This window comes from Jaculus jaculus, chromosome 1, assembly GCF_020740685.1.
Source record: "Jaculus jaculus isolate mJacJac1 chromosome 1, mJacJac1.mat.Y.cur, whole genome shotgun sequence".
NCBI lineage: Eukaryota > Metazoa > Chordata > Mammalia > Rodentia > Dipodidae > Jaculus > Jaculus jaculus.
Genome location: NC_059102.1, coordinates 342,391,200 through 342,405,118, shown reverse-complemented (window position 1 = coordinate 342,405,118; position 13,919 = coordinate 342,391,200). Strand labels below are relative to the sequence as shown.

Genomic DNA, 13,919 nt, shown 5'->3' with positions numbered 1-13,919 from the left:
GCCTTACCCAAAACAACAGACGTGTGACAAGGGTGACAAGTCAAGTCAATGAGAAAAGACTGCTAATGCTTAGCCAGTGGCTTATGACAACTGGCTAGTCACAAACAAAATTATGAAGTTATGTATATGCAAATAACTCCAACTTGATCACAAGCCCAAATATGGTGACTAAAAAATACTATCAAAGGTGTCATAAGAGTAAATCATTGTTATGTCGTACAAAGTAATGGTGTCCCAGATTTGATGTTCAGCATCACTGGCACCAAGGAAAATGCAACTTCAAGACACAGCGATCCAATTCCTGCACCCCTGTGAAGCCTGGCACTTAATTTACCTTCTTGCACTTGCACACAACACTCCTGTGCCAGGAGCAGCCTTCACTCCATCCCTCACTCTGTGTTCCTGGCTAGCTCCTGCTTGTCCTTCAGAGTTAATCCTACGTGACGGCTCTTTCCAGAAGTTTCTTTGACTTCATCCCCACTCTTTTTTAAAAAATATATTTATTTTATTTTATTTTATTTATTTGAGAGAAAGAGAGAAAGAAAAAGAATGGGCATGCCAAGGCCTCCAGCCACGGCAAGAGAACTCCAGACGCATGCACCCCCTTGTACATCTGTCTTACGTGGGTCCTGGAGAGTCAAACCTAGATCCTTTGGCTTTGCAGGCAATGCCTTGACCACTAAGCCATCTATCCTGCCCCGTTCCCACTCTTTATTCAGTTGTCACTGTGAGCTTTCCTTCCCCAGCATCCCAGAGCAGTCTGTATTTACCTTGGTCACAGCCCCAGTGTGCTGTGTGGTCGCTGCACCTCCATCTGCTTTGCTGGCCGAGTCACTTCTGCAAAGAGATTCAGACTCATTCTGCGTCTCCCATAACCCACATGTGGACTGGCAAATAGAAATAGACTTAGCAAATGGGGTGTCGACATATGGCGCCACAGGTTCTGCCAAAATCATAAATAATGAGTCTGATACAAAACAAAACAATACTGACTGCAGTAAGAATACCAAGTGAAGGATCTGGAGAGCTGGTGTAGTGATTAAGGCGCTTACCTGCCAAGTGCGCCAGCCTGGGTTTGAAGCCCCAGCACCCGCGTGAAGCCAGATGCACGAAGCAGTGCATGTATCTGGAGTTTGTTTGCAATGGCAAGAGACCATAGGACACCCAAAGTCTCTCTCTCTTTTTCTTCTCCTCCTCCTCCTCCTTCTTCTCTCCTCCACTCTCTCAAAAAATCTATAAAATATAAAATATTAATAATTATACCATGTGAAGAAATGACTTCTTGAACTGTATACTTACCAAAGCATCTGTAGAAGGTAGTCTGCCCACGGGTCAGGGTCTTGAGAACAGAGGAGCAGACAGGGAGCAGAGGTACTCATTAACAAAGCTAACGAGAAAAAAAGGTAACCCTGGGCCGGAGAGATGGCTGAGCGATTAAGCACTTGCCTGGGAAGCCTAAGGACCTCGGTTCGAGGCTCAATTCCCCAGGACCCATGTTAGCCACACACACAAGGTGGCACATGCATCTGGAGTTTTGTTTGCAGTGTCTGGAGGCTCTGGCACGCCCATTCCCTCTCCCCCTCTCTCTATCTGCCTCTTTCTCTCTGTGTCTGTAGTTTTCAAATAAATAAATAAATTTAAAAAAGAAAAAGAAAAAAGGTAACCTCCAGGCAGAGCTTCATGCAGTAAATTAAAGCCAATAAAGTATGCTTTGTGATTTCCCTGCCACAAAAAATACAGTAATGGCAGTAACAGCTAACTTGTACTTATTCTGATGCCAGGTCCTGCACTGAAGCCTCTACTTACAGTCTGCTATTGAGTCTTGGCAGTGCAGAACGCAGAACACACCAGAAATCTTACTGACACTTCCTTTAACTAGGCCTTTGAGAGCACCCGGGTCAGTCGATTCTGCTAAAGACAATTCAGCACTTGCCTTTTAAGACTGAATTTGCATCCATGTCAAGATTTCTGTTTTTTCTCTAATGCCTTTTCTTTTTTATTGTTTCTAAGTTGGCTGCTTTGATTTTTTGTTTTGATATTTTTATTAACAACGTCCGTTATTATAGACAATAAACCATGGTGATTCCCACCTCCACTTTTCCCTCGCAACTCCTCTCTCCATCCATACCCCTTATTTTCTAAGAAGCATGCATTCTTTTTTCAAAAAAATATGCAATTTATTAATTCTTAGCTTTCATTAAACTTAGAACAAGTTACATTAAAATTAAGTCTTATGAAAATGCTTCAACATTAAGGTATTGTAGCCATTTTCAGGGACCTTAACGACCTCAGCTGTCCTTAAGGCTCGTAACATGGCATCACTATTGCCAGCTCTCTACATTTCTGCAGAAACACATTCAGATAAGCAGACCAATTAGTTAGCTGGCTTGAAACATGCATTTTTTACAACTACAAACTTTCCTAATCATTGCTTCAGCTATACCCCACTTGTTTTGATAAGAGGTTTTATAAGTTATTTTTAAATAGTTTTGCTTTGCTTTTATATCCAAGAACTTGGAAGGTTGTTTTGAACTTCCCAAGTGGAGAGACTTATGTGTGAGTGTGCACACATGTGCACATTGATTATGCTCATTAACTTCTGTTTTTATCCCATAATACTCGGAAAGGAGACATGTAATCCACTCACTTGAAGATTGGTTGGTAGTTTCTCTGCAACTCCACAAGTGACCTAATTTTGGACAATTCTGCTGTATATTTAAAAAAACAAAAGTTACTGGCTAGGAAGATGGCTCAGAAGGTAAGAGTGCTTGCTGCAAACATGAGGGCCTGAGAAGGTCTCAGCCGCCTGAGTTTCAATCCCCAGGGTCCTTGTGGAAAGCGGGCTGCGGTCACACACATCTGTAACCCTGGTCCTGTGGGGAGTAGAGAGCAGAGAATCCTGGGACTTGTGAAAATCACAGCTCTGCATTCAAAAGGAGACTCATCTCAAGGAAATACCCAGATGAGACATAGAAGAAGGACGCCTGCCATTCTCCTCTGGGCTCCACATGCCTGTGAGGGCATCTTCACATATGTGTGCACACCACACACACACACACACACGGAGTACACATGCAAAAGAGTTCTATCTGTTACATACCAAGTTTTACACTTTTCTGTTAGCTATGTACATTACTCAAATATTATTTTCATATCACAAATTATGTATATTTAATTAATTTTGTTTATGTCTCTATGAGTTTCAACTTATGTTTCCATTAGTTTTGCTTTGTATATTTTGAAGTTGTTGGATGCATGAGGTTAATAACATCTTCCAGGATATTTAAATCACTATAAATAGGTCTCCTTTTTTTCTACTGTGTTTGGCCTTAAATTCTATTTTATCCACTATTAACTCTCTAATACTAGCCTATTTGAATTAAGTTTTAAAGTTTTTAAAAATGTTTTCCAGGGCTGGAAGGATGGCTTAGTAGTTAAGGCATTTGCCTGCAAAGCCAAAAGACCCAGGTTTGATGCTCCAGGACCCATGTTAGCCAGATGCACAAGGGGGCACATGCATCTGGAGTTTGTTTGCAGTGGCTGGAAGCCCTGGCGTGCCCATTCTCTCTCTCTCTCTCTCTCTCTCTCTCTTCCCCTCTTTCTCTGTCAAATAAATTTTTTAAAAAATAAATAAATAAGATGGATTGACTGTTTAAAAAACATTTTGCATGTGTACATGTCCATGCATGTGTGTATGCATGTGTGTGTTTCATGTGTGTGCATGCATATGGTGGCCAGAGGTGGATGTCTAGTTTCTTTCTCAGTCACTCACCACCTTATATTTTTGAGACATTGTCTCTCAGTGAACCTAGAGCTCATTAATTCAGCTAGACTAGTTAGCTGGCAAGCCCTGATCTCTACTTCCCCAGCCCCAAGATCACAGGTGCATGCCTAGAATTTTTACAAAGGTAAAAATAGGGGTCCAAACTCAGGTCCCCATGCCTACCTGACAAGCACTTTTCCATCTCCCCGCCCTAGTACTGAGATGTGGATCACAGGTCACCTTGAGAGGGTGTAAGTACCACCCCACGGTACTTGCCTTTTCACTCTGGCTTTCCCCAGACACAGACTTTTGCTCTGAAATCCCAAGTGTTATCGGTGCACTAAACACAGGTCTGGATTTGATATTGGCCTGTGAAAGCCAGCACATACATGCTTGTGCATCCCCCTGTGACTCCGACTCTGCACACTACTTCCCTGGTGTGACTGTAACCAGAGCACGCTCCCCGGTGTCATGTTAGAGGTCCAGCCTCTCACTGTTCTCATTTTTTCTTAAAAACGCTTCTTTTTATTTATTTGAGAGAGGGAGAGAGAGTAAGAATGGACATGCCAGAGCCTCTAGCCACTGCAAATGAACTCCAGACGCATGTGCCACCACGTGCATCCGGCTTACGTAGGACTGGAGAATTGAACCTGGGTCCTTAGGCTTTGTAGGCAAGTACGTTGACCACTAAGTAAACTCTCCAGCCCTCATTCCTTCCTTTCTTCCTTCATTCCCTTTTGAGACAGGGTCATAGTGTGTAGCCCAAGCTACCCTTGCTTTTCTCAGCCCTCCTGCCTCAACCTCTTGAACATTAAACGGTGCCCCCACACCTGGACTCAAAAAGAAGCTTTTGTGATCTGTTGCAGGGCCATGGCCTGTGAAAATCATCCCATATTTCCATACAGATGCCATCTCCTAGCTTATTGATTCACTGTTTAACCTAGTCTGAAATAGAACTTTTGATCCTTCTGCCTCAGCTCCCAAGTGCTGGCATTAAAAGCATGTGTCATGACACCTGACTGGAATGTTCCTTGTGTTCTCATGAGGACAATAAAATCAGATAGATGATAGATAGATAGATAGATAGATAGATAGATAGATAATAGATAGGTGATAGATATATGATTAGGTGTATATATAGATGGCATAGATGACAGAGATAGTATAAATGTAGATATTAAGTGGAACATTTTTTTTTCTGCTAGCTGCTCCTCCTTACATGTAGTATTTGAAAAATAGCCTGTTGATATTAGTGGGAATTACACAAAAAACATGATTTACGTTGACTGACCATGTCCAATGGGCCACTCATTCATCCATTCTTCATTGTCATTTCCCAATCCTGTTCGGTCTCCCTTCTTTTCCCACTGTCCCTCTCCCACTACATCTGAAGGAGCATTCCCAGCACACCCCCTGAACAAACCCTCCTCCACGGGCCTTCCTCCTGAGGAATGAGGTGGCCGTGTCAATGCCTCTGAAGCCTATTTTTACACTCATGTTTGTCCGGAGAGTGACGTGGTTTATCACAGTCCCTGCAAAGGCCCATTGTTCAGCACTTCAAGAAGAATGTTGTTATATTGACTGTTAGTGCGTCAGCCCGGCTCTCTCTGGAGGAGCTCTTGGATGAAATTAGATAATTTCCATTAGGAGACCGTGCATTATTAGTCCCTGGTGCCAAACTGGAGAAGGAGCCAAGATGACTATTTCTGGCCAGGTTCACCTCAGGAAGGAACCTTCTTGGCTTTAATGGGATTTTGCTATTGTTGGTTGCCTTCTGTTTGACACCAGGCCAGCCCAGGGTTGGAAATTGTTTAGAAAGCTGCATGAAATATAATAGAGCCCCAGCCATTTGCTGAGACACATTCCTGCACAATGTTTATTTTGAAGAAAGGAAAAAAAATATATTGTCCTTGGCAGACAACAATTAAAAAAAAAAAGAAAGGAAAAGAAAGAAAGCAGTAACTTGAAGCCCTGACCATATGCTTTTTGTTGCCAGTTATGTTTAAAAACTCCCTGCTGGTATCAGAGAATCTCACACTGAAGTGATAAATCTCTTGTAATATTTATAAGAACTTCATTACACAGATTCATTACAGACCCAGGAAGAGACTTAAATGTCACGGAGGCCCTCAAGGTTGTGGCTGTTTGGAAATGGTGAGCGAGGAGGCGAGGAAGCCTAAAGGAATATTCTAGACTCACACTTACCCCCGGCTGCGCCCCAGATGTCAAGTCCACAAAATGTCCTCTGCCTCTCTCTCAAGTCAAAACTTTTCTCACCCAAGCCTAGAAGCAGAGTGTTTGAATGCTGGCTTTGCTCTGAGCAGAGCTGACCCCCGAGGCAGAGGAATACAGGAAAGATAACTCTTCATCTTGAGGCTGCATTAAGTGTTAGCCTTTGATCACAGTGCTGGTGGTTTTCCATGGAATTAAGAGTTTGGTCACCATCTCAGCTAGACTTTGGGGCAACCGGTGTGTGTGTTTTGGCATCGCTAGTGCTAGAGCTTTCTAAGGATATTGAAGTGTGGGACCTTTTTGGATGAGATTGACAGCCCTAAATAGCTTTTTTTTGTACAAATCCACTTAATGTCATAACCTTGACCCTTTGTTCATTGTTCAACCCCTTCTTGGCTTACGAATGTGAGAAAGTGGTCAGCAGGATGGAACAAACCAAGCCCCAGGTGGGATGTGAACAGACAACCCATGAGAAAGTGATCAGGCTCCACTTAGAAGAGATCTCTGATTGAATTTGAATGCTGGTTTCCAAGGCTGTTCAAAGATAACTTCTTTAAGTCTAGAAGCCAATTCCACCCGCTGACAGTGAGTGGTCTTCAGGCTGTGCTTCCTCTCACTCCTTAGGCACCAGCCTTGGCCTTTTCCTACTTACTTCTTTCAACAAACATGACATATAGCTAAATCCTGACTGTCAGCAACAGAGGAGGAGGGGGAAGCAGAGACAATTAAGATAGCCCTTGAAGCTACCTACCATCTCAACTTCACACATAAATGTCACCCTTTTCCCATGAACTTTTTTCATCAGAAATGTTGATCTGTGGCCATAGCTGACTATTGTTGGTGTGATGTGTATGAGAAAGTGGGAAGCAGAACTCCAAAACACATGCAGCTCACGCAGAAATTTTTCCAGCCCTACCTACACAATTGAGTGCTGACTGAACCCAAAAGAAGCCAGGGCATGTGTAGTGTTGGGCATAAATTCCCCACCCTCAGCTGTCAGCATCTATACACATGCTGTCTGTAACCCATGCTCTGTGAGTATAGGTAAAGTCCTATTGGTGTAGGATTTGGGGGTTTTGAAAGGGCCTCTCAAGCTTATGAACCCCAATATTAAGTTCCTAACAAATTTTAACAAAGAGTTGATTAAAAATGGACTCAAAGCCAGGCATGGTGGCACATGCCTTTAATCCCAGCACTCAGGAGGCAGAGGTAGGAGGATCATCAAGAGTTCCAGGCCACCCTGAGACTACATAGTGAATTCCAGGTCAGCCAGGGCTAGAGCGAGACCCTACCTCAAAAAACCAAAAAAAAGAAAAAATGGACTCAAGAAGAATAAATTATGAATTACTGGGTTTAGGGAGTAATCACAAGTTTATTTAAGGAAAATTGGGATCTAGAAAAAGTCTGGACCAGAGTCATAAGCACATGGAAAATAGGACCCAAGAGCTTATGTAGAGAGATTTAGAAGAAACACACACTCATGTGGAAAGCACACAGCATGTGCCCTGAGCCTTCCCATGGAAGAAAGTTAAGAGTAAGTGGTGATGATTTGAGAATAGGAGGGAGAGAGTACCAGGCAGTGAGAAATGGGTAGTAAAGAGAGTTATATCCATGGTTGTCCCAAATTTAGAGAAATTATACGAGTAGCAGGCCCAGAGTTTAGAGGAAATATCCACGTGGTAGATATGGGGTGTAAAGTAAATATGCACATGGTAGAGTCAGAGATCAGAGGAAAATCACACATGTATTTGAAGTGAGAAGTTACCCCAAGGGACTGGAGAGGTGGCATAGTGGTTAAGTGCTTGCCTGTGAAGCCTGAGGACCCAGGGTTGAGGACCCATGTTAGCCAGATGCACAAGGGGGCACATGCATCTGGAGTTCATTCGCAGTGGCTGGAGGCCCTGGCATGCCCATTCTCTCTCTCTATCTGCCTCTTTCTTTGACTGTCTGTTGCTGTGAAATAAATAAGTAAAAATAAACAAAAAATTTAAAAACAAGAAGTTACCCCAAGGCATAAAGCATAGGTAGGTAGAAAATTACCCAGACCAAAAAATAGTACTCCACTGTTGCCCCATCCAGCCAGGCTGAGTGTGGGTGGGGGAGCCAGACTTAGGCTTACCCAGTCAGGGAGAGAATGGACAAGCTTTTACAGTCTATTGAAAATGGATTCTTACATCAGATTTAGGTATGTAAGGAAAGGACCTGATTGGTTTGTAGAGTTGAAGGACAGACCCCAAAGGCTGCCCCATCTAGGTAATCTACGCTAGCCTGTGGCAGCAGGGACACTGCGTCTAGACACGAGGTGCATTCCTGCCAAAAGTTCCATTCCTGACATGGAGGAATGGAGCCTTCTGGTTATTTCTGTACGTTCTTGTCCTTCGCTGAAACTGCTTAAAAGAAGCTAGCTTTCTCCTGAGTCTCCTTCACTATGAATGGGGTGGGATATCGCCTCAGTGACTGCATAACATTACACAGGAAAGATAAAGAGATTTTGCAAATGTAATTGTGGACCCCAATTCAATTTATTTCTGAGACAAAGGGGAAATTATCTTGGGTGAGTCTGACTTTATCAGATGAAGATCCTTTAAAGGAGCCTGGGTCCCTCCTCAGGGGAGAGACAGTGCTGTAGTGAGTTTGGGCTGCTAGAGTGAAGTGTCATAGACTGAGTGGCTTATAACTAACAGAGCTTTATACTTCCTGTTCTGGGCGCTGGAAATCCAAGTTCAAGGCAGCAACATGGTCAGGAAGGTTCTTTTCCTGGTGTGCAGATAGCTGCCTTCTTGTATCCTCCATAGTAGAAAATGAGCAGAGAAACTTGGGGTCCCATTTGTCTGTTTCTTTCTTTTCTTTTCTCTTTTCCTCTTCTTCCTCCTTCTTCTTTTGCATGAGTGTGATGTGTGGGAACATGTGTGGCTAAGTGTGTGTGGAGGCCAGAGGACAACCTCTGTTGTCATCTTCAAGTCCTGTCCATCTCTTTTGGAGACAGGGTTCTCTCATTGGCCTGGAGATTGCCAACAAGATGAGACTGGCTGGCCGGGGATCTGCCTGTCTCTCCCTCCCCAGAATTGGGGTTACAGAAATGCACAACCATACCACCATGGTTACATGGTGCACTGGGTATTGGACTCAGTTCCTCATGCCTGCAAAGCAAGCACTCTACCAACTAAGCTATCTTCTGAGCTCCCTGTTTGTTTATCCGGTTGTTTGTTTTCTTGATATGTGGTCTCAGTATGTAGCCCAGGCTGGCTTGAAACTCAGAAACATATTGCCTTAGATTCCTACGTGCTGGAAGGGCAGGTGTGTGCCACAGGCCAGCATAGGGGTCCTTTGACTAGGGCTCTGATTCTACTTCTGGAGGCTCCATCCTCATGGCCTAATTACCTTCCCTAGGTCCCTTCTTAATATGCTTCTGGAGAACACATGAACACTGATTTCACAAGCTCTGGCTGACTTTGAAGAAACATAGAATTGCGTTCTCCCCCAGCCTATGGAGAGGGGCTGCCACTACGGGGTTAGGATTTTAGTTCTACAACTGCGGAAAGCTGAATCAAGTCTGCAGCTTGGATGAGACCGCAACTGACCAAAATGGCAAGCCACGGGAGGCCCTAGTCTGCAACACAGTGATGCGCGTTGTTTGAAGCCACTTAAGTTGTTGTAGTCTGTCATGTAACATCAGAGTTTTACAACAGCCACTACGCGGCCAGCCTGACTTGTTCGGACATGCCAGCTCCTCTTCCTGGAGGTGGCCTGTGCCGCGGGTCTGCAGGAGCAGCTCACCTGTGAGACGGACCTTCGGTGGCATGGAGACTTCCCAGAGTCAGTGCCTTGGGTCTTCCAGTTGCCTCCAGCAGGTCAGGGCCTGGGACTCTGAAGAATAACTGGTACTTTCTTCTCATACATTTTGAGAGTAACACACATTAAAAAAGATTTTTATTTATTTATTTATTTAAGTGCGCCCGAAAGAGAAGGAGGCACATAAAGAAAGAATGGGCATGCCAGGGCCTCTAGCCACTGCAAATGAACTCCAGACACATGCCCTGCCTTGTGCATCTGGCTTTACGTGGGTTCTGAGGACTCAAATCTGTGTCCTTAGAGTTCACAGGCATGGGCCTTAATTGCTAAGCCATCTCTCCAGCCCAATGACACACATTTGAGACCACACTTTTCCGGGCTTGGATGCACCTTGCTTGAGGATCAGAAGCCGTGTGACTTGGTCAGAATGTTTAATCTCCAAGTCTTGCACTTTCACAATGGAGAAAATAAGGACCTGGCATGTAACACGCACAGGGAATCCTAGCACTCAGGAAGCAGAGGCAGAAGGATCATGAGTTTGTGACCAGCCTGAGACCCTGTTTGAAAAACAAAATGGGGAAAAAAAATATGCTTTTGTGTCATCTTGAGAAATTATCTGTATGATACACCTGGTCTAGACAGTCACTACAGCATGGAGTAAATATAGGAATTATTTTTGAGACCTATCATAAGGTTCTGTTCAACTGCTTGGTTCAGCCTGCCTCTAGTGCTTCCTGGTGAGTCACTTAAGTTCTCTCTAGTCGCATATTGTCATGAATAAAGTGAAAATTGCATCAGGATTTATTACTTGTGGCTACTGTAACCATTCAATAAAAAGAGCACTTGCCATCTGCATGACACACCAACGATCTCATGAACTTTGACTGGATTCCTGAGATAGCACCGTGCACATCTCAGGTACCTGTGATGGAAGGATTCTTGTGTTTTTCTCTCTGTTCCATTCCGGGTTTTGCTTGCAGAGGGCAGGAGCCATGACTGGGTAATTTCTAAGATCTACCCAGGGCCTCACCCATTCCCTGTCACATGATAAAGTGACCCAGAACAGAATGGACTAAACTTGTAGTGAGCAGAGTCACTATCGGATAGATGCCACCTGTGCAATCCAAGAAAGGCGGTGACTTTGAGGGACCCCTTGGCCCTTCTCTTTAGTAGGCCCAGTCGGCTCACCTCAATATGTCTTTAGCTTTGTTTGAAATACTCTTATGTAGGGAGTGGCTCATCAATCAACTAACCTACATTTGTTTCCTGCAAACACGTCACATTGGCGGTAAACATGAAGAGGCTCCCAGACGTGACAGCAGCAGTCTAGCTGGGAACTGCTGTCTCACCTTCCCTCTGCTCCGGCTCTGCTCACACCTTCTCCTCCAACCTCGGCCACTCGGGAGACTCCCCAGGACAGCTGCCTGCCATCCTCAGCCATGCGACCTTCACATATCGAAGGTCTATTACTGTCACCCTTCAGCCCTTCCTTCACTTAAGCCCAACCCCCAGAGCAGAGACCTGGATGACGACAGGCCTGGTTGCGGAGCCTGTGAGTAATAGCTTATGAACATGGCTACTCAGAGCAGTGAAAAGGCCAGGGAACAAGGCCATTCAGCTTTCCCCAGCACTCCATTCATTTCCAAGGGAAAACAGTTCCGATCAGAGCTATAAAAAGACTGCTGGAGATAAAGCACGCTTCTCTTCCCACTTGGCTGTTTGTTTTCAATGAGGGCCCAGGCCCTTGCCTGCCTCCTTCCCAGCTTTTATCGCACTGCATTTCTCGTCTGTTCTTTTATTCATGCTGGGTCATTTTCATTGTCTCCTGCTCAGAAACGTTTGATAAGAATCTAGCCGAGTGGCATTAGGAAAACCCGCTATTCAACAAAGGAACCTACCATTGTGCCCGGGCACTTCAAAGCTCACTTAATATCTTATTTTTATTGTTTCTTTTCTTTTTTTTTTCAAATGTATGAACAATATGGTTTGCATCTTGGACCATCTGTGGGAAAATATATTTCTCATTAGTTGAAGTCTATGCTGCTGACGATGGACAAAAGCTATGGTAATTCATCCTAAGCTTTGTAAAAATGCTTTAGAATCTTTTCTCTTCTAAACAGAATACAATAGCAGTCAGTTGAGACCTGTCCGCAGCTTGCAGCAGAAGCCAAGGGTCAAGATGCCACAACTACATTATCTCAGACTTGCTCTCAGCATATCTATCTTTTGTTATTAATACAGTATGACTGAAAGATGAATGTATGCAAAATATTATGCTATGTCTGAGGGTATGGAAAGTGATTATATTTTCATAGAAAGGGCCTGACATGTCCACCAAGCATCATAGCAAAGGACGTGAACAACAGCCCAACGCACAACAAATGTAGGTGGATTTAAAATCCTCTCACCTCAGGCTTTGCAATACTAAGGATTCATCTTTATAACACACAGGGTTAGCTTAACAGAGCAAGTTCACCAGAACAAAATTGCTATCTTCTAGAGACCATTAATTAAAGCAATGCTGCAAATGGCAAGGAAGAACAAGCTGAGGGGAAACAGTGAACGTGGCTCCTGGGATATGTTCCTACGAGAACAGTACAAATGGAGTGCAGGTGGTTAGTTCTGGATTTGCTCCATCTCCGGTCACCAGCCATGCACATCTCCAGTCATACACAGTCACTCACCCATGCAGGTAAAATTCTGGAGCAGGGGCTGGAGAGATAGCTTAGCAGTTAAGATGCTTGCTTGCAAAGCCTAAGGACCCATGTTCAACTCCTCAGATCCCATGTAAGCCAGACACACAACATGATGCAAGTGCAAGGTCACGTATGTACACAAGGTGGCACACACATCTGGAGTTTGATTTCAGTGGCTGGAAGACCTGATGCACCAGTTCTCTCTCTCTCTTTTACTCTGTCTCACTCTCTCACATGCATAAAAAATACCAGTTCAACTCTGAATTAGGTAGAAAAATACACATTAAAAATATTCTGGGGCAGGAAATGCTTCCAGCTAATTCAAACTTTGACCTTGCATTTAGCAAGATATCTTGTAAACAGGTAAGTCTGCATTATGAAGTGAATTAAGGAATAAAAAAAAAATACCTGAGTCTAAGATGGATCTTGTAAAAGGTTCAATATTTCCTTTCCTCTATCAACTCCCTTCTTGTGAAAAATATTTAAACTCATCATATCTCATTGACCAGATCACAACATCAGTCCTCACAAACCTCTTCTCTGATTCATTTGATTTTATTTTGTAATACTGTTTTCTTTTCTCTTCATTCTTTCAGCCCAAGTTTCATTCCATACTTCCATCAGCACCCACTCTGAAGTGTGTGTGTACACTCTTTTTATATGTACATATGAAAATAGTGTATATATTTTATAGTATATGTGTGTGTGTGTGACTTTTTTCTTATAAAGTATTTGGAAGACCTAAGAGGTCATGTTGATACATACATACATACATACATACATACATACATATATATTACATACATAAGTACATATATATGTATGTATTACATAGATACATATATGCTAATGCATATTATTTAACAGAGGAGCTGTTCAGAGAAATTCATCATTAGACAACAATTTTTAGAACATCACAGCATGTGCTTATGCAAGCCTAGATGGTAAAGTCAGGCTGTGTGATTCCAGGCTACCAGCCTACTGTACAGCATGCTATTGCACTGAATTCTGTGGGCAAAGGTAGTATTAATATATATAAGCATATCTTAATATGGAAAGGTATGGCACCAATTGGTGGATATTTGTGTCATTTTCACTTTAGGTTCTTAGGAATAATGTTGGATGTGTCTGTATTTTTTATTTTACTTTTATTGGTTATGGACAAACTTAGTATGGAACAACACATGCTGTTACCACCCTTTTCCTCCTCCTTGCCCCTCCTCATTGGGGTCATTGGTAACTTATAATTTTGCTATGATTTCAAAACTACAGAAAAGTTGAAATAATTATACAAGGGACTCTCTTATACTCTACCTAATTTTCCAGTCATTTATATTTTACCCCATTTGTTTATTACTGTCTATTCATTTTTATTTAATAATTTTGGAGTAAGTTAAAGATATCATCAGTTCTTTGATCTCTAAATATCTCAGTGA

The 13,919-nt window shown here is 43.1% G+C and overlaps 1 non-coding gene across 1 annotated transcript; it reads right to left on the bottom strand.

Annotated features, from left to right (window-relative positions):
• Positions 1–2,256: 2,256 nt before the first annotated feature.
• Positions 2,257–2,389, bottom strand: LOC123457875. The gene has a single exon (XR_006635233.1). It is a non-coding gene; the product is annotated as a small nucleolar RNA SNORA33 (small nucleolar RNA).
• Positions 2,390–13,919: the final 11,530 nt, after the last annotated feature.